This window comes from Electrona antarctica (assembly GCF_951216825.1).
Source record: "Electrona antarctica genome assembly, chromosome: 21".
In the NCBI taxonomy this organism is placed as follows: domain Eukaryota; kingdom Metazoa; phylum Chordata; class Actinopteri; order Myctophiformes; family Myctophidae; genus Electrona; species Electrona antarctica.
In genome coordinates, this window is record NC_136802.1 from 11620095 (window position 1) to 11640370 (window position 20276).

Genomic DNA, 20276 nt, shown 5'->3' on the forward strand with positions numbered 1-20276 from the left:
GGCTCCCCCAGAGTTACTGTCGAAGTGTCCTTGAGCAAGACACTGAACCCCTAATTGCTCCCGATGTGCTAGTTGGTACCTTGCATTGGTTTCCGCTGCCATCGGTGTATGAATGTGTGTGTGAATGGGTGAATGTAATGCACAATCTATGTAAAGCGCCTTGGATAAAGGCGCTATATAAATGCACCATTTACCATTTAGTGACTGACATGAGCGTGACTAAAATGAACAAAGTTCCCCACTGCAACGTACAGTAAAGTAGACGATGTACTACATGTGGTACTGAGCAAGGAGCCATATCGTGTCACAAATAAACCTTACTACTACAGTATATTTTCGAAAGAGAGGCTGTTCAGAATAATGACGGTTGCAGTGCTTTATAACACACGTTTCAAAGCATTACTGCAGGGCGAAGAAAATCTGTCTATCAAACTTTGCACAACTCCCCATGAACCCTCCAAAATGTTATTCTTATTATTTATTTTTTAAGTAGAACTGTTGACACAGCTTGGTAGAAGTGGAAACTGACTTCAAATCAAACAGCTAGCCAGAATATAATAAGGCAAGAAATCACAGGAATGATGCATGGCTGTTACGGTTAAGTTGTCTTGAAAATGTAATGAACGGCACATTGCAATGTGCAAGGCTATATACGTTTATATAGTTTAGTGCAGTGATTCTCAACCTGTGGGACCTTGGCTGATTTATTGATTGAATACTGTACAGTACAAGTGGTACAAATGGTTATGCTATAAAAATCATTTTGAATTTATGGACCCTGGGCAGAGGCCTTTTGTGGTGGTTCTGGACAACCGTGGGTCCGACCGACTCGACACTGAACGCGTGTGTCGAATTTGAAGTCGGTGGGGCGAACGGTTCTCGAGTTACGTGCATTAAAGATGTACACACGTACAGACAGAGAGACGTGGTGCATTTATAGATCTATAGAGATAGACTAGAGGGGCCTAATTGGAACGATGCAAGTTGGAAATGAATGCCCCACCTAGTCATTATGTCAGAACATCATTGTGAGGTCAGAACAGGCCAGCTCCATATATGGAGATCTAGGGGTGATCGGGTGTGATATATTGGCTAATTTGGGCCCTGTCCAGAGCCTGGGCAGCTAGGGGCCCTGTCCAGAGCCTGGGCAGAGGCTTTTGTGGCAGTTCTGGACAACCGTGGGTCCGACCGACTCAAGGCCAGGCACTCCCCTGGCCCCCCACACCCCTGTGGGGGTGTGAAACGCGTGTGTCGAATTTGAAACGGTTTTCGAGTTGCGTGGATTACGAAATACAGACATATCATAATCAGGAAACGTGAACAAATGCATTGCTTGTCTGAATTCGAAGCTGTCAATCAGTCAATGTTGCCTGCATGCAACATCTATGGTGGTGCGTATACATGTATGCGTGTGTGTGTACATGCATGAGTGAGTGCACGCATGCACAACGAATGTGTGCACGGTCCCGGTTTGAGGGGCCGAATATATGGTCACCCTAGTTTAGACACCATGGTCAGCACCATGCCACTTCTAAAGTAAACATTACTAAAACATGTTTATAATAGTCATGTCTACGATCCTCACTTCAAACAAGGCAGGATATTAATATACTGTATAATACACTTCTAAACCAGTGGCACTAAACTACTTTTTTGTCCCCCCATGTACAGTAAAGTGGCTTTGGGTACTTATAGGTCTACATTTGAGGAGGAGTGGACCTGGTGAGACGTAGGAGGGGCCCGGACAGGAGTCAACCCACAGAGCCTAGTCCTTCCACGCGCCAGAATGGTACCTCCCAGTCCCGGCAGAGTAGTTCAGGAGGAACGGATTGTGTGGCCCTGGTTTTTCCCTAATGGGACTGATCGAGGGTAGCTACTGGGACGTAAGTCGGGACTTGATCACCCCGGCTGGGTCACCTGAGTGAGGGGTATGATGTTGGGAGACCCGAAACCCTGATGACCTTGGGATACTGAGGATACGTCCCAGGTGCATCCATGTATGTATGTATTTTGTTTTAGAGATATTATTATTATTATTATGCTGCTTTTGGGGGGGGTTGAGCCTTAAGGTCATTGAGGTTCCTTTTATCTCACTCCCACAAATTTGTTTCTGTGGTTATTATTATTTCATCTCAATATATTTTTTTATCATTTTGCTTCATTCATTCAATCATTGTGTGATAAACAATTGTGCGACCGAAGCAACTTCCTCTTTTGCAAAAGCCCCCCAGGCATCCACATCACACCGCACCAGTCGCCCCAACACTCAATGGACAGTCCCAGTGATTTCTGATTAAATGTATACACATTCAATGAAAGGATAGATAAGCTTTTCTTAACAGAGGCAGTCCTTTTCATTTGTATACTGTGACAGGAATTCACGAGTACCCCACTGTTCCCTTCAACGCTTCAGACCGCTCTGCAGAAACGTCAGTGCACACAAAACGAGAAAAAAGGCTGAATTATACTTTTCAAATACCTGGGAAGGGATTTGGAAATGAGTGTTCTATGCCCAGTCTGCAGGCAGTGCTCTTTTTTAGGATGTGCCTTTGTTGTACAGAATGTGAAAAATAATTAGCCTTACATCAGAATGGGATAAACATGACAGGACACAAATTGTTTGAAAATAAACTCTGGCTAAACTGCCAAAACTGTAAAGAAAACTAGTAAAGATTATATAATTTTGCTTATTTTGTCGTCTCTTAGAATAGATAATACGCAGTGGAGCATCCTGAAGCGTAAAGGTAATAGAGAGTATGCGTGTGACATCATCATCAAACCAGGAAGTTATGCAGGAATGCCTACTGAGTGGCAAAAAACTACTTTCTGGCCTTGACAGCCCATACATCCACACAGAAAAGTCATATCTGATTGCATTAAACAACATTAAACCATGTTAAACTCACTTTGCCTGTTGCTTTGCCACTCGATTTGCCACTCGATGTGCCATTCACTTTAAGCATGCGCATACCCTCTATATATGTAATTTCCTTCAATTATTTAGATTGAATACCAGGGCCTTATAGACATGGTCTAATATAGCTTGCTATTACACAGGGGATAGATGCATACAATGACGTTTTTCAAAGGAGTTGCTCAGTCATTTAGTTGCTCAGTCATTTACAAGCTTCAATCAGACTTCCACTAGAACTTAGAATGAGAGTTGCAACATTTGCGTCAAACTGAGAAAATTCTGATTCTCCCCGCCCCCTTGCTCTATCTCTTTCTTTTCAGCAAGGCGGCCTTTGGAGGTTTCTGCAATTATGTTTGGGGGTGCTCAGAAAAAAGGGAACACTCCAGTGAAATAAATCGGTCCATAACAGCTGCTGTGAAACGGCACTAATTGCCGATTGATTCGAAGTAGAGGCAGCAGATATCTGCAATGCAGAGGCACATCTGCCAGTCTCCCCTCGTCGTTTCCCTCTCTGATTATCCATTGTTCAGGCTGTTTACTTTGCAGAAATGAGTGGCAAATAGCAGGTTAAGGAAGCTGAGGGGTACAGACACCAAATTGGGTCCCTCTCAGGAAAAAAAAAGAAAATGGGAGTATAAAATTAGACATAATTAACACACCCCCTTAGGCAGATGAGTCCAAAGCCCATGGAGATGGCAGAGATGCAAATTAGCCATAAAGATACACACTTTATATACAAAAACAGTGATTAAAGCGCCTTAGGTGTACAGAGGCTACAGCCTTCGTTGATTGATGGTAAATCAGCCACCGAACAGGGCTGAATAATAGATCATTTTAGCAGTATGTCAACAAGAGGAGAGCTCTCCGAACCTGCGTTGAAAGTCAAGCTTACTTCAACCAAAATCAGCAGACTGTACAGATCACTTTCATGGATTCAAGTAACTGCTATATTAATTTCATATTGTTTTTCCTCTTTCTTACGAGTGTTTCACGTTTTGTCTTGCAACTTGGTTGCAGGAAGGACAGTTACGTTTGAGTTTTTGTGAAAGTTTAAAATGTTCATTTAACAAAATAGCGTCTGGCTTTAGCCAGGCTAGGCCGGTGTGATCTAGTATAGTATACAGTAACTACATTTTGCAACTGTGGCCGACACATCTACCTGCACCAGCCATGGACAAATTATCTTAAAATTATTTTATGATATCAAATAGTGTTTGATATGCACTGAAATTAGTTTGGTGTTTCTCTGTGGGTGTCAATGCTCAGCACCGCACAGCTGTTGTTTGCTCCCCTGCTCAACAAATATTGCTGGCAATAAATTGAGTTTAGTGCTTTCTCAGCAAGTACATTTTGACATGGATGCCGCACTCTTCCATCAATAAAATGTAATGAAACATCGCTCCCACTGCCTAAAGTTGCTCTCTTGGTCTCCAGTGGCCACACTAGCTGTCGCCCAAGTCAGTGTGAGCCCGAATTGTACCAATAAGGGCCTTTCTCGGCCCCACCCTTCTCCCTTTGTTTATATTGTGTTTAGTTTCCAAGATGGCCGCAGCACCAGGAGGGGGTAGGGCCAAGGGGCCAGTGAGGCTATTCAACGTTGAAGCTCTGGGCCCTAGTGGTAGGAGGAGGGACTACAGGCAGACCCGTGGATTCATGACCGGGAAACCCCGTGCAGCTGGGCTTTAACATTGAGCGCTCGGTTGCACTTCCGCATTTGACCACCAAAATTTGGTGGTCAAATGCGGAAGTAGACGTTCTGAGACGGTACTTCCGGCAGTCTTCCGGGTGCTTCAAAACGCCACTGAGCAACTTCCACTGACATGAATAGCTGGGGGGGCGGAGCTTCGTGCCAGTTCAGTCTCTATCCTTTTATATACTCTATGGGGTAGGGCGGAGGTGAGCGGGTGGGGTCGACATATGCCTTTACTGGGCTGCACTCACAAAATCAATACACCTGTGCATAGTCAAACGGCTCATTATTCCAACGTCCCAATAGTCCGTAAGATGTTAAGTTAGTGTGAGCCTGTGACTAGGCTTAGTTATAAGGACTGAAAGACCAACTTTGGTAAAAATGGAATGTCAGACTGCCTGCAGAACCCTGCTCATTCCATTTGAAATGTCACTTGGATTTCTTGTTCCATTAAAATAAATTGCTTACAATAGTATTATCTACCGATCCTATTGACAACATGCTTGACTTAAAACAGACTAAAACTTACAATAAACACACATCTTAGCATTGATATGGACTTGTAAATGGACTCTGTACATCTGAAGCACATCTGCAAGCTTTGCTCATGCAAAATGCTGATTCCTCATTACATTTGTTATACAGAACTTTGCTATCATAAAAAAAAAAATCAGTTTTATTAAGTGTGTTTTGTCTATCTAGGCCCCCCGGAGAGAAGATTGTATTTGCACAGCAGGTGGGGTGCCATTTGCCACAAACACCAGAAATTGAAACCATTACACCTCAATTTTGCGATTCATGTTTGTTAATGGGCGCTGGGATATCCCATTTGCAGTGAATTTGATGTTGTTTCCCAAAATGGCTTTTGTGATCTTTTTTACGAGTTGCAATGTCATCAGCATCTTAAGTGTAATATAAGGCGAGCTGCAACAATGGAAAAATGGGATTTCTGAAGTGCTGTGTCTGATTTTGGATAATGCAATTCTAGCAGCAAAAATAACCCAACAGCTCCAATAATGAACAAGCAGTCCTAAAAATGAATACAGATCCTTGTTCTTCATTCTTTAACAAATAAGCCTGAAATGTGGACATTAAGTTGTTTCACTTACATTGCTATCTCTGTAAGCTTCAACTTGAGATTTCCTTATGTGGCCAGCAGAGGGGATTCCCTGCCACAGAGCAGCCATAACGAACTATTCTATGCTCTGACGACAGTGTGCACAGTGCACACAATATGTGTTGGAAACAGAGCTACACTTTCTAGCCACATGCCCACTATATACCAAGACATCAGAGACACCTACTTCCCACAGATTACACACACCCAAGTGAGTTGGGTGAGTTAGAAACTATGACAAACGACAAAAAACTCCCATACCTATTTGGGAGAAATACAACAATGTGCAAACACAGAAGCAAGTTTTGTGAACTGTTGCGATAAAAGGTTAGCCAATGGAATACAACCACTCTAAGGACTACTATCTGTACCGAGTAGATCGCTAGATATATACTGCACATGAAAACAAAGGTGCAACCTTTAAACACATCTTAAATCTGAAGCTTTTTTGTATACTATTTCAATAGTCCCAAAGTGATTGCAAAAGAATGCTGCTATTGGTTCAAAAAAGATTTATACCCTGTAAAACATCTACATAACAATGCAATGTGACATAACTCTGTTTACACAATGCTCTACCCCCTTAGCTCCAACTGTATATACTTTCCCCATTTTCAACAGATTTTATTATATGGCAGAGGCAAGGAGGCAACTTGGTTCAATAAAATATTTCCTCCTTTTGACATCAAGTGTGCCCGGATCTCCTCTTTTCTCTAGATTTTATTATATTTTGACACTTGCTTTGTATGTTTTCTCATTGAATTTAATAGATTAACAGCCACACAAACAGTGGAGATCAATGGAAATTTGCTCAGTAAAACAAAAGTATACAGTACTGTATGATGTACAGTAACACTTTGTGGACACAGCCAGTTGTAAACTGTGTGTATCTCCATGTTTAATTGGAATTGAGCTTAATACTTGGTTTGGATTGTGTATGTCCCGAGTCTGAGGCGTAAGCCTCAGACTCCAGGTAGGCTACTGTAGTGTAGACTGCCCACACCAGCCTTAAAAATACATAATTCATGCAATGCAGGTAGACGATTAGGCAGCCGCAGGATTACAAGAATTATAACCAGTAAGGGTGTTCTCTATTCTCGCATCAGTGTCCGTGTGTATGTGCAGAAAAATGAGATATTGTACACAGAAAACAAAAAGCGGTAAACCCTACATTCCCTGCAGTGATTTAATTTGTATGCTTCAGGGCATCCCAGTGGCACTGGGCTAAAGTTCTACCCCCTACTGTGACTAGGGTTTGATTACTCCACAGTGCCTCTGGCTTAGCTGGGCACAAAGGGCCGTGTTCATGGGAGGGAAACCGGGGTGGGGAGTGTGTTCCCCGGCACTAGTGCAGCGACAGAGAATGCTAGTGCACTTGTTCGGCAGGGAGTTGAACTGGGAGGATATAGCCTGCTCCTCATGCGCTGCTAGCTACACGTTCACAGACTAAGGGCATCGGCTGAGGGACTACAGTAAAGTTATGCTACCATAAAGAAAATGCACTGTATAATAAAATATCAAAATGAACAAGAGGAAATCGATCCTTACACATTTACGCATGCCAACTCCGCTCAACGGTTGGCACTTGTGGGCATGTCGTGTCCCACTTGAGATTGACCGAAGGTTCGAAACAGACTGGGCGGCTGTGGCTCAGGAGGTAGAGCAGGTCGTCCAATGATCCCTGGGTCGGCGGTTCGAATCCCGGCTCCTCCTGTCCACATGTCGAAGTGTCCTTGGGCAAGACACAGAACCCTACATTGCCTCCAATGAGTTGGTCGGTGTGAGCTTGCCACCATTGGTGTGTGAATGTGGGAAGTGAGGACGCTGGTGTCGACTGTTCGCCGCTTCACCTCCCAATGTATGATTGAATGAACCATTGTAAAGCGCTTTGAGCACTTGGAAAAGTGCTATAAAAATGCAATTCATTATTAAAATGCAATTCATTATTACTGTATACTAACAGACAGTACTCATCCGCATCCACACTCATCCACTGCACTGCTCCCAATCCCATGATCCTTTGCACGGCCCTTTCCATAGAAAAGATACAAAGTGTAAAAAACGAATACACAGCTCTCACTAAAACTAATACACAGCATGTGCATAAGCACCGTTAAGCTTAATTATAGTAGCAAATGGAGTTAAAAGCACACCATTCTACAGTAAGTCAACTTTACTTTACATAGTGAAATTACATTCTCTTTCCCCATTAGAAATCACTTCAAACTAATACATTATAAATCTAACAAAATAAATGGTAAATGGTGCATTTATATAGCACCTTTATCCAAGGCGCTTTACATAGATTGCGCATTACATTCACCCATTCATACACCGATTGCGGCGGAAGCCATGCAAGGTACCAACCAGCACATCGGGAGCAATTTGGGGTTCAGTGTCTTGCCCAAGGACACTTCGACATGTAGACAGGAGGAGCCGGGATTCGAACCGTCGACCCATGGATCATTGGACGACCTGCTCTACCTCCTGAGCCACAGTCGCCCCAAAACAGTGAAAACACACAATAATGCGCTCCAGAAAACAGTGTAGTTTACCATGAGTTTGGCCACAATGAGTGCAGTGGTGCAAATCTTTGTTTAACTGTGCCACTCTGGCACTAAGCAGACTCTTCTCCGTTTTCTCGCATGTTCCACAGAGCAGTATGGGGGCCAAGTTTGAGGTTGTCTGTGTGTGCTATACAGCTTCTCCCATTACGTAAGTGTGTCCCCGGCACTGGCAAAGGCCGAAACATAGTGTGGTCAAGGCCTAATCGCCCCTCGTATAACCAAAGTGCTATGATGTCAGCGTAATCATATTGTTTGTATAGTAACCACGTCCCAGAGGGCCATACAGTTATGTCAGTCTTTCCCCTATTTATGGCCCTTTCTATGTGAGAAAATGAAACGATGGCTGACTTTGTGGCTTGGACAGTGAAACTGGTCCCTTCTGCCTCAGAGTAAGTTCACACGCCGTCCATGATCACACCATCATCATCGTTAATGACCTCATGGTGTATCTGGTTGGTACTAGCTACTCTCGCAAATCACATACAGTTGGAGGCCATCGATATTGTCCTTTTCTTTTTGCTGAGGTTTGCGTGATCTGCGCAAAACCCCTTTTGGTGTTTTAAACATTATGTTATAATTTAGCTATTGAAAAATAGCAGATCTACAAGCTCATAGCGCGCCACCGAGTGGCGCGCTACGAGCTTGTAGGTCTGCTATTTTTGAAAAATCGTGAAAATATTTATTTCAGGAAACTGGAGGATTTAGAAGGATTTTTTTAAATTTTGAGGTCAGGCCTAAATGGGTCAAATGATAAGGGACAATATCGGTGGCACCCAACTGTACTAAATTTAGACCTTTCTCAAATGCATTCACCAGAAAAACAAAACAAAAAAAACCCATCAACAGACATGATGCAATTCAAGTGCAAAAAAAAATGAACTTGAGAAACTCCCAAGTTTCACCCTTTTCACAATCTCGAATTTGACATTATTACGGCTCACAGAAAGCAGAGCCACTGAGTCGGCACGCCACTTTAGAGAAAAAGACAAACGTCCTGCAGAGAGCATTGAGATTGGAGCCAATGTTTTCATTACTTTGGTTTATCGGCTCAATAGTCACCCCCTTTCTCTCCCAGTGCTAAATGTCCCCTTGATTTGCTCATCTCACGCCTGCACCTGAAACAATTCATTAAAAATGAATGAGACGAAAGCACAACATTGGGGAAGAGGGGGGGACGTACGGATGAGAGGGAGATAAGAGTGACAGTAACAGCTGCATTTTGAATACAGCTTAAGACTGTTTGGAATCAAAGGCCATTTAGGAAATGTTTGTTTTAAAAGTTGGTATAGACCATCAGGCTGATCTTTATGAATGTTTTTTTTAATTTTAATAAATAGTCAAGTTTATATTTGTGGCAACATTTTCTGTATCTTGTCCACAACAGATTGCAGGTGTTTTGTAAAAAATGTATTGCATCATTTTTTTACCCTCTGCCATTTCTTCAGGACAACACGGTTTGTTTCTGACAGTGACATTGTTGCATTATTTGTCTATTTTAGACCGTTTCTCATCCCATTTCTCTGACTTTACAACACCATCCTCACTAGGGCTGTGAATCTTTGGATGTCCCACGATTCGATTCCGATTCTTGGGGTCACGATTCGATTCAACTCGATTCTCAATTCAAAATGATTCTCGATTCAATACATAGGATTTCATCACAATCTACTCCAGTCTTGAACTGAAGTGACTACAGTAACTTGAGAATGACTGAAGACATGATGTTTACTGTGATTAGGGTAAGCTTACATTTCATATCACAAACACCATGTAGTGAAAACTCCTATAACTATAACTATAACAATTGTTTTTTGGAATTTTTGGAAATTATGAATCGATTTTGAATCGTTCATAACGGGAATCGCGATTCTAATTCGAATCGATTTTTTGACACCCCTAATCCTCACCTTCCCTGCAGGCAGCAACATAGGCCTTTAAAACTCTCCATAACGCAAACGCAAAGTTCATCATCAGGAATAAGAAGTGCAAAGGGGAAAATTGCGGTTTTAAAGTGACATAATATCTTCAATTAGTTCATAATTTCCCTTTTAGTCAAAAGATCATATGTTTTACCAGTTTCACTATTGCATTATGGTGCATATGCACCATTAGGAAACCAATGTGGTTTCTATGAGCTTATGGGTAGTAGGATAAGTGGTATTCCAGGGTGGTATCTAACGTTTACAACCATTATTCCAGAAAGGTTGATTCATGGAAAAATGCAGGCCTACTTCTTGCTTCTCGCCTGCTTAAGTCGTTTTTCCATGTCTATAGCTCCTGATGTTGATGTAAGCAGAAAATGTTTGATCTTGAATCTTTTGAAAGGGCCACATTTTGGAATTTTATGTTTTCTTTTAAAACATAATCCCAATCCCCCCCCCCCCCCCCCTCTATTCTTTGGTCTAAAATGCTTACAGAATGACAGTTTAATGACATGTGGTGACCTAAGTGTAATTTGGTCAGCCATAGAAAAGTACAATCCTGGTGCACCATGATTTCCCAGCTTTGTTAACCTTCATTAAAATATGCTCAGAATATGCCTGTATAGTCTCATGCGAGCGTCATTATATTTCCACCTCCATCACATTTGTCTTTGTTTTGTTTATCTTCTTCTCCCATTTGCATCGTTATGAGTGTGGGGGAGGTCTACTATCTTACAGTTTGAATAGCTTCTTAATGAGCAGGAAGAATCAATCATCAATTCAAAATAGGAGTCCTGGACGCAGCACTGAGAATATAAATGCCACGGTCATAAATTCAACAGTTTTTAGGTGCCCAGATCCCACTTAATGTCTCCAGCGTTTACAGCGGCCTTGAGTGCGATAGTCAAACTGAGATAGGGCTGCTTGATTTACGGATGTTTTTTTTCCTCCCTGTTGGGAGGTAATGGTAGAGATGTCAACGTTAGCCTTCCTTCCCCTGTGCGGGCTATAAAAATGCAATAATTGCAGTGTTAATTTTGCGCGGAACACAAAAGGATGTTGTGCCAATCTATCCCAACTATCAATCTACTTATCATAGATCTCCACTTTCTCCGTATGTGGACCATTATGACAGATGCTGCGTAATTGGGCATAATTAAAAGGAAGCATAAGTGCTATAATTAATGTCAGTTGTCAGGCGCTAAAAGGCTGAGTGGAGGATAATGGTTCCCTGTGGCTTGGGCAAGAAGACCTTTTGAATCAAGAGACTTCTGATTTGCCTGACCTATTTTTCTACACAAATTATACACCGAATAATAGATCGTCAACCAAAAGTTTTCCCTGTAAATAAATGACAGATAAACACAAACCATAAACCCCTCTTATGTAAATAGTATCTCAAATAAAAATATAGCTGCAAGCAGCGATAAGACGGGACCAAGCAATGAGCCCTTTTAGGCTGCTCAACAGAAGTGCCACTTTAGGTCACCCAGCGGTATTGCAGCTGTTCATACCCCAAACATACAGACAGACGAGGCATGAGTTATGCCTGGTCAAAGTGGCTGCTTTAAAGGACAACTTTAGTTTTTTTCAACCAAGGTTCATGTTTTAGGATGTTATTAGAGAAACTAAAAGATGAGTGTAATTTTTATTTTATTTGCTGCTTTCTTTCGTTTTAGGGATTTTAGCTGTTTTTGAAAGGGGGCGGGGGCATTCGAGCATGGGGCTAAATATGTATTCTTTTACAACATTTTATAGCGATTTATTTTTTAATTATTTACTATAGTCCTAATAAACCCCAGGAAATTACATCTGGCCACAAAACCTCACAAGATCTACTGAATGTGTCAAACTGACATTGAGCCTATGACAGACAGCTTCATAGGCAGCTTCATAGGTAGCTTCCCCCCAGTAGGCTACCTTCACATTCAGTAGATCCTGTGATTTTTTTTGTGGACAGATGTAATTTCCTGGGGTTTATTAGGACTATAGTAAATAATAAAAAAATAAATCGCCATAATATTTTGTAAAAAAAATACATATTTAGCCCCATGCTCGAATGCCCCCGCCCCCGTCAAAAACAGCTAAAATCCCTAAAACGAAAGAAAGCAGCAAATGATCATCTTTTACTTTCTCTAATAACATCCTAAAACATGAACCTTGGTTGAAAAAAACTAAAGTTGTCCTTTAAGCATTTTTCAAACTTTTGAAAAATGGTGGAAAATCTGAGGGCGGAGCTTACTGGTCAAAGTGACAGATGTGTTCCGCAAGAGTCAAAGCACACATGTAAACAAGATCCATGGCTTTTTGCCAAACAAGATAAGAGTTCAAAGGTTACATGTTCAAAGATTGCTATAGCGCCCCCCTTTGGCCAATTGCAGTAAGACTGGTTTCAGTGCTATTTAGCATGACCCTCTACCATACTGTAAAGTTTCATAAACATGTGATGCTGCATGTATGTATTAGGGCAGAAGAAGAATTGTCATAAAACTGCAATTTTCATTGGCTCGTTTTTTCAAAAACCCAAGCAAAAAGATGCATGGGCCCTCTATTCTTTGAGACATATACATACGGGGATTTCGGGACGTGCCTGAATCCGCCATTGCTTCATGAGGTGAAAACACAGCTTACCATTGGAATTGCTTTAGGGAACGTACACATTGATTGCAACAACCTCCACCGATGCAGTGAAAAATGAAAACGGCACCGCCAAATATTTGAAACTTTTCCGCGATTCTGCCAATAATCGTATTATTTGAGACACACATCTGAGTTTTTGCGGGGTCAAACAAAGAATCACGTGACGTTGATCCCCTTCCCCTATTCGCTCATTCTAGGATGTCAGAAGAATAATCCATTTTACTTACCATGTTCATTCAGTGATCTGATGCCCATCTCTTTCAGGTAGTGTAAAACCCTCACAAGCAGCCATTAGAGCACGTGCTGGGTGGCACTCGAGGGAAGTCCATGGGATCACCAATCCTGGAATTAGATCGAGATATCTTTGGTGAACATTTGATATTCATACTCTGAGGGTGACACAAGAGGATCATAGGTCATAGTGTCTGTCTGTCCGTCTGTGTGAGTCCGCCTGTCTGTCTGTCCGTCTGTGTGAGTCCGCCTGTCTGTCTGTCCGTCTGTGTGAGTCCGCCTGTGTGTCTGTCCGTCTGTGATCAGCCAGTCTCTGGGCACCGTTGGCCTGCACGACGTGAACCCTGGAGGCCAGAGCAGAAACTCTGCCCCAAATTCTTCACATGGCCTGTTACAGCGCCACCAGGAGGTCGATTTTAGCTAAATCCATTAAACATTAAAACATTAAATGCCATTGACAATGAATGGACAATTTTGAGTGTTTGTGTAAACACAAACATTGTTTAACACAAACATTGAAGACGAAGGTGAGGATTCTGATTGGCCGGAATGAGATGATGTATGATGGTAAGAGCGCAATGATGGTATACGTTAGCTCTATGGTCATGTGATCAACACAGATCCGTACCATTTTTCATATTTCAGATCCTGATACTGTTACAGTGTGTGTTAAAGTAGAACCCAAATGCAGGAAACACAGGCAGAGTACTTTGCAAGAGTTTAATGACGACCAAACAAAGGGGAAAATCTTACATCAACGCGAAGCAGGCAGAGGTAAAAAGTAAAACCAAGAAAGCAGTCCAAAAAAATAAGGCAAACACGTCAAAAAGGAGCAGGCAGTAACAATGTCCAAAAACAAGGGAAAGGTCAAACCTCAGGAACACTAGGAATGAGCAGAAAGAGTCCAGTTTTGTAGGTAGTGGCTTGATTGGGGAAGTTGCCACAGGTGAGTAATGAAGAGGGAACTGTTGGGCAGTTGGAGACAGGTGTGTAAAGGGAACTGTAGTGTGGTGGAATTGAATGTGGGAGTGGCCAGCATTAGAGACACGGTCTGTGGACAGTGTGGAGAGACAGATTGGTTTGAAGTTTTGAACAAAATGCTTCAAATCATGCTGTGTGAATCATTGCTGGCCCACCACAAAAGGCTACCTGCCAGACCAGTATGTGTTCCGAGGAGTCTTTGCGACTTTGCCTTTTTGTAAGTATGCAGGTATCAAATGAAAATGTCTTTGCATCTACAATCAAATGTCTGTAGTAGCTTTTCTTTTACCTCATTCTCATTTCCTGCTATGCCCTAATTAGGAAGATTGTAGCCAGGTGAGGCTAATTGGAGATTTATACTTCATTGTATGACGGTGTTGCTCGCTGAAACTAGCCGACCTACAAACTCACTCATGCGATGGATGGAGCATAAATTAGGATTAATAGCCACCTATTCTCACCAGAAAAGACTAGCAGCTTTCACACAGATATGCATTGTCCTTTTGAACTCAAAAGTGTTATTATATGTGGGAATAAAACAGGAATAATGAATTGAGTTAGGCTATATTTCATTCATGGCCAGGAAGCCAGTGTAAATGTTGCAATGCTGGGAAACGAGTTGCAGGAAAAGTGTTTCATGTGGAACACATTTTAGAAAGTGCATGATGTTAAACGGGGGCCATGTTTATTATTCTTACTCCTACATCCAGCCAGTTGGTGAGTGACATCAGAATGTTTATTTAACTCCTCCTGACCCTCAGCATACTGTATGAGATGCAAAATGTGAATATAGCTTGTGGTTGATCTCAACCCAGGAGGATCAAAAGACTTTGATTTTTTTTCAACATTGTCTTCAGTTACATAAATTATTGAGATAATATTGATGTACAATTTCCAACCAAAATCTGTGGTCATTAATGCAATAGTGAGAATAATATTAAGATGAGACCACATGAATAAAACCCATGCACAGTGGTCCGATTTACAATTCTGAGCTGAACTCCACCGAAGAAACCTGAAAGGTTCACTGGTAGTTGCTGGGTGGAATTCTAGTATTATGCACGTGTGCAGTAAGGGAAAAACAAAACTAGACAAGCTCTCCGAATTATGGGGGCATAATTTACAAAAACACCATTAGCCGATACATACTTCAGACTTCCTTCTCTGAGGCATGAGACCCATGTGGAGGAATTTTGTTTTTGGAACACATTTCAAAACGGTGCGCTCATAGTTACCCTTCTCCCTGACCGGGCATATTTCTCCCAGCCACCTGCTGTGCATGAGTGTGGGCCTATACGACATGGCGGGACCCAGCTCATTCCCAGTACTCGGTTAAGTCAGGCTGGGCTGTAAATCACCTGATGACCCAATACAGGATGAGAAGAGCGCACATCCTTTTTCATTCCCCTACCCCCCCCCCCCCGTCATCCCGACAATACCACATGGGGTCTATTTCCTCTCCACATTTATAATACTCATGAGCATTAAGCCATGTAGCAACAGCAGATGTATTCCAACCCCACGTTAATTCCACTTGTATGCATTTCCTCTCCCTCTCTCTTCTCCAGTCCTGGGGCGAAGCATGATTACCCCATTTTAATGAGATTTTTAATGTGTTTCTTCTTTTCTCTAACCCTCGCAATCCCCGCAGGACAGACCCGGTGCTCTCCCTCTCTCTCTCTTTCTCTCTCTCTTATTATGTACACATTGTGGTTAATGCTTGCCGTGTGCTTGTATGTGGCTGTACACATACGAACACATGTTGAAGTGTTTTCACTTCCCACGCTCAGAGTTCCACTTCCTGACCTCTCCGTGGCTGCTTCCCGTCAGGTGTTTTCCGTGGCGTGTGGGAGGAGGAGGAGGATGGAGGTGTGCGGTTACGGTCTGCGGCCAGCCACTGTCTGTTGGGGTCCTGTCTGAACACCTTGTGTTTTCTTTGGCATGCATGAGAATGACACACACGCAGTGTGGGAAGAAAGACGTTTTGGATGTCAGCAAAAAGTATCACTACCACAGTGTCGAAATACTTGGTTACAAGTAAGATTTCTGCATTCAAAGGCCTAACTCACACGGTCGCAACAGATTGCTGTATGCTTGTTGTATACAAAGGGTGTGACACAGCTTGCCCCAATGCATTTCCAATGGGAGTCACATGGTTTGACACAACATTTGTGTTGTATGAGGGGGAGGGGCGCAGTCGAAACACAGCCGAAAGCCATACAACAGCTTGTAGTCCAAAATGTGGACTACAAACCATGTGACTTCCATTGGAAATGCATTGGGGCGGCCATGACACTACACAACATTCATCCAACAAGCATACAGCAATGCAGTAAAGGTCTGAGTGAGGCCAAAAGGTATTCGTATAAACAAAATACCGGTAATAAAATATACTTAAAGTACTCACCATGCAGACTGTCCCATTTCATTATCATTTCACAGAGAAGATTGTGTGGCATCAAGGCGAGAATCAATCGAGAGGATAAAAACATCCGCACACTGTTTTTAAGCTCCACAACATTTTGACCCCTTTTCAGGCAAATATGATATTTAAATGATCATATCTGCCTGATGAAGATCTAAAAGGGTCGAAACATTGCGCCAATAATAGTAGTTATAATAAAAGTTAGTATTTGGAGGTTAAAGCCCTGATTTATACTTCAGCAATTCGAAAGTAGCCGAACTACAAGCAAAAAAAACAATCAAACAAACAAAAACAAACGAACAAGAAGGCACTGGAGCAGCTCAGACGATTTAGGCCCTTATTTTATTATAACAGGGTGCAGGTAAAAAGTTCATATTTAAGTAAAGTGTCAAATACAAAAATAGAACAACATTTTTGGATTAAGAGACAGCTGTCAAGTTCATATTTGAAGTACATACATTAAGAGATATACATATAAGATTAAAACCAAAATTGAGGCAGAAGACCAAACCTAGTTTGGGGATAGACTGCTTTGGGGGCCAAAAAACCAGGTAAACAAACATTGTGACACGCTGTGAGTAACTAAAGCTGTCAAATAATTGTAGTGGAGTAAAAAGTGTATATATTTGCCTCTGAGATGTAGTGGAGTAGTACAAGTACAGTATAACATATTGAAAAATGTAAATACTCAACTCAGAGTACTTCAGAGTACATAAGTACAGCACTTGAGTAAATGTACTTAGTTACTCTACTCCACCACTAAACACACACACATGCATATACATCTGTAGCCTACATACCATACACGTGGGCAAACATGTATGACACGCAATCCTCAACATTATGCACGCAATGTTCTCATGCTGCGAAAACAAAGCCACATGTGTGTAGGACACACACACACCACACACACACACACACACACACACACACACACACACACACACACACACACACACACACACACACACACACACACACACACACACACACACACACACACACACACACACACACACACACACACACACACACACACACACACACACACACACACACACACACACACACACACACAATACTGTGCAGCATCATTAATATTCAGCACAATGAATTAATTCCCTGTCTGTGTCACTGATGTCACCAGACCCAATTTAGAGGTGCTTCATGTATGCATGCAGCCTCTGTCAACGCGCTTAACCTATTTTGGTCGGGAACCCCTTTTGGTGTTTTAAACATTATGTTATAATTTAGCTATTGAAAAATAGCAGATCTACAAGCTCATAGCGCGCCACCGAGTGGCGCGCTATGAACTTGTAGGTCTGCTATTTTTGAAAAATCGTTAAAATGTGCCTCAAATCTTTCAGAAAATTGTCATGATTTAGAAAACTTTTTTTTTTTTTTTTTATTGTTAAAATGTGCCTCAAATCTTTCAGAAAATTGTCATGATTTAGAAAACTTTTTTTTTTTTTTGAAAAATTGTTAAAATGTGCCTCAAATCTTTCAGAAAATTGTCATGATTTAGAAAACTTTTTTTTTTTTTTTGACGTCAGGCCTGAATGGGTTAAACCCCCAATCCATGCAGTAGTAGTGCCACTGGCAACATTCAACTCTAATAACTGTCAATTTCAGTTCTAGATTTTGAAATGGCTCATCATACTAGATGGGACCAGCCAGCAGTGATCATCAGCTCACATTTACCATGCAGGTTTTAAACCCATTAAGACCTGAGGCCAATTCGACCAATCCCTTCTAAATCAGTTTTCTGAAAAACGTATGTTGCCTGTATATAAGTGGTTCTCAAACCATTTCATGCAAAGGTCGGACCCTCAAAATCATATAATGCGTTTGGCAGCGGACCCACATTTAAAAAAAAGATTTTGTTCCAGGGACCCGCATGACAATTAGATAAATGGTAAATGGTGCATTTATATAGCGCCTTTATCCAAGGCGCTTTACAGAGATTGTGCATTACATTCACCCATTCACACACACATTCATACACCGATGGCAACGGAAACCATGCAAGGCACCAACTAGCACATCAGGAGCAATTAGGGGTTCAGTGTCTTGCTCAAGGACACTTCGACAGTAACTCTGGGGGAGCCCGGGTTTGAACTGGCAACCTTGCGGTTACCATCCAGGCACTCTACGTACCACCGCCGCCCCTAGATCACCTACTTTCAACATGCAACACCATTTTACACCAAAAAACAGGGCTTAAGTCAAGTGGTTAAACTCTGGAAATATAAGACATAGGATAGGATTAATGCGTCACTTGGTGATTTGTTGATAAGCGCATTAACCCTAGAGCTTCAGTTTCTATATGGGATATAAGATGCTGCATTATACAGCAGTGATGTAAATAGGTTTCCAATGTAATGAGTCCCGGGATGCAGGGATGGTCTTTTAGATGAGTCCCAGTGACATTTTATGAGTCCCACTTCAACAACGTTAGGAATCATATTTTGCCACTTTTTACAAATTGCAGCATTTAACTCCCATTTCATTTTATATGGTTTATATAATGTGTTTATATTCATGTAGAAAACAGAAAAAGAAATTATTATTATAACTAAAGCTAGAAAAATAAACTAGTATAAAAAAACAGTACAGTAGTACAGTAGTGCACCCCGTGGATGCAGAGGTCGTTGTTTTATTGCGTCCCTTAACTATAAACTGCGTTTTGGGATGCAAAATGCACCCTATTTTAATCTCTGATACAGTAGATCGTACATTGTAGAGAGGGTAACATTTCCGTAAAAATGATCATGGCAACACTGGATGAGCGTTTTGTGGGGACTGTGATTGATGTAGCAGCATCAGCTAAGCTGTGTGGTTGCCTACAGTTGGCTGTGATTGGTTTCCATGGGAAATACTGATCAACTCAGGGGACCTACAAACTCTTTTCAATGCTACGCCATAAAAGTGTGGGATCTGGCTGGCCACTGTTTTTGTGGCATTCCTTTGTTTACTGTTAACTCCATACTATAATGTAGTATAGTTTGTAGGCAAACAAGGCAAACACTGGCTTTTAAAACATGGCCTTTTGGCTCAAAGAGATTGTGAACATTGTGTGCTTTATAAAACACGTCTTGGCAAGATTGAGTAACCGAATACCAAGCTTCCAGTCCTTTGGGTCCTATATGCCTGCAGTCAAATGAACTGTAAATGTAGCTAAACAATATTGCAAGTTCACGCAGACACACCATTTTACTTTAGCCTTCCGGCTCCATGAACTGCCGTTGGCACGAACCAGAATGCCATATTTACTGTATTTGTAATGAGAGACCCTCTACAGTAGTCTCACTGTTGGACAGCCAAGGATTTGTTTGCTGGGAACTTAGCCTTCCTGGCCCCTACTCTCCCCAGTCTCCATTCCTCGACGCTGGGGTCATAGTAAGCTCCAAAGCACACGTCATCCCAAATAACGGTGAGAGCTGACAGATCCTCGGCATCCTATCCCACGTGCTAGTCTTGGAGTTGGACGAGACCATGACATCATCTCAGGGCAAAATGCCTGGTTTCCGCAATGAAGTTGGCCCCCAATTTCAGTTTACCTACACTGGTTCCCAATTGCGCGGATGGCAGCTGCTCTCAGCTTAGTTTTGAATGAAACCCAGCACTTTTTTTTCCCCCCTTCCTTTTTTTTTCTCCGAGCTGATGGTGACCATATGCTTTGGCAACAATCAGTGCAATAAAAGTCACAGGATTGTGAATTTATTTTCTTGCGATACCTCATCAATCAACTCTCCAGTGGATTGTATTCCTTTTTTTCTTCTCAGTTAA

The 20276-nt window shown here is 41.9% G+C and overlaps 1 long non-coding RNA gene across 1 annotated transcript in view; it reads right to left on the reverse strand.

The window, feature by feature from the left end:
- The window catches only part of LOC306914199, an 81726-nt gene that overhangs the window by 36615 nt on the left and 24835 nt on the right, over positions 1-20276 (reverse strand). The window contains exon 2 of the long non-coding RNA XR_013788668.1: positions 13078-13192. This is a non-coding gene — a long non-coding RNA (uncharacterized lncRNA). The remainder of the gene's footprint in view (positions 1-13077; positions 13193-20276) is intronic.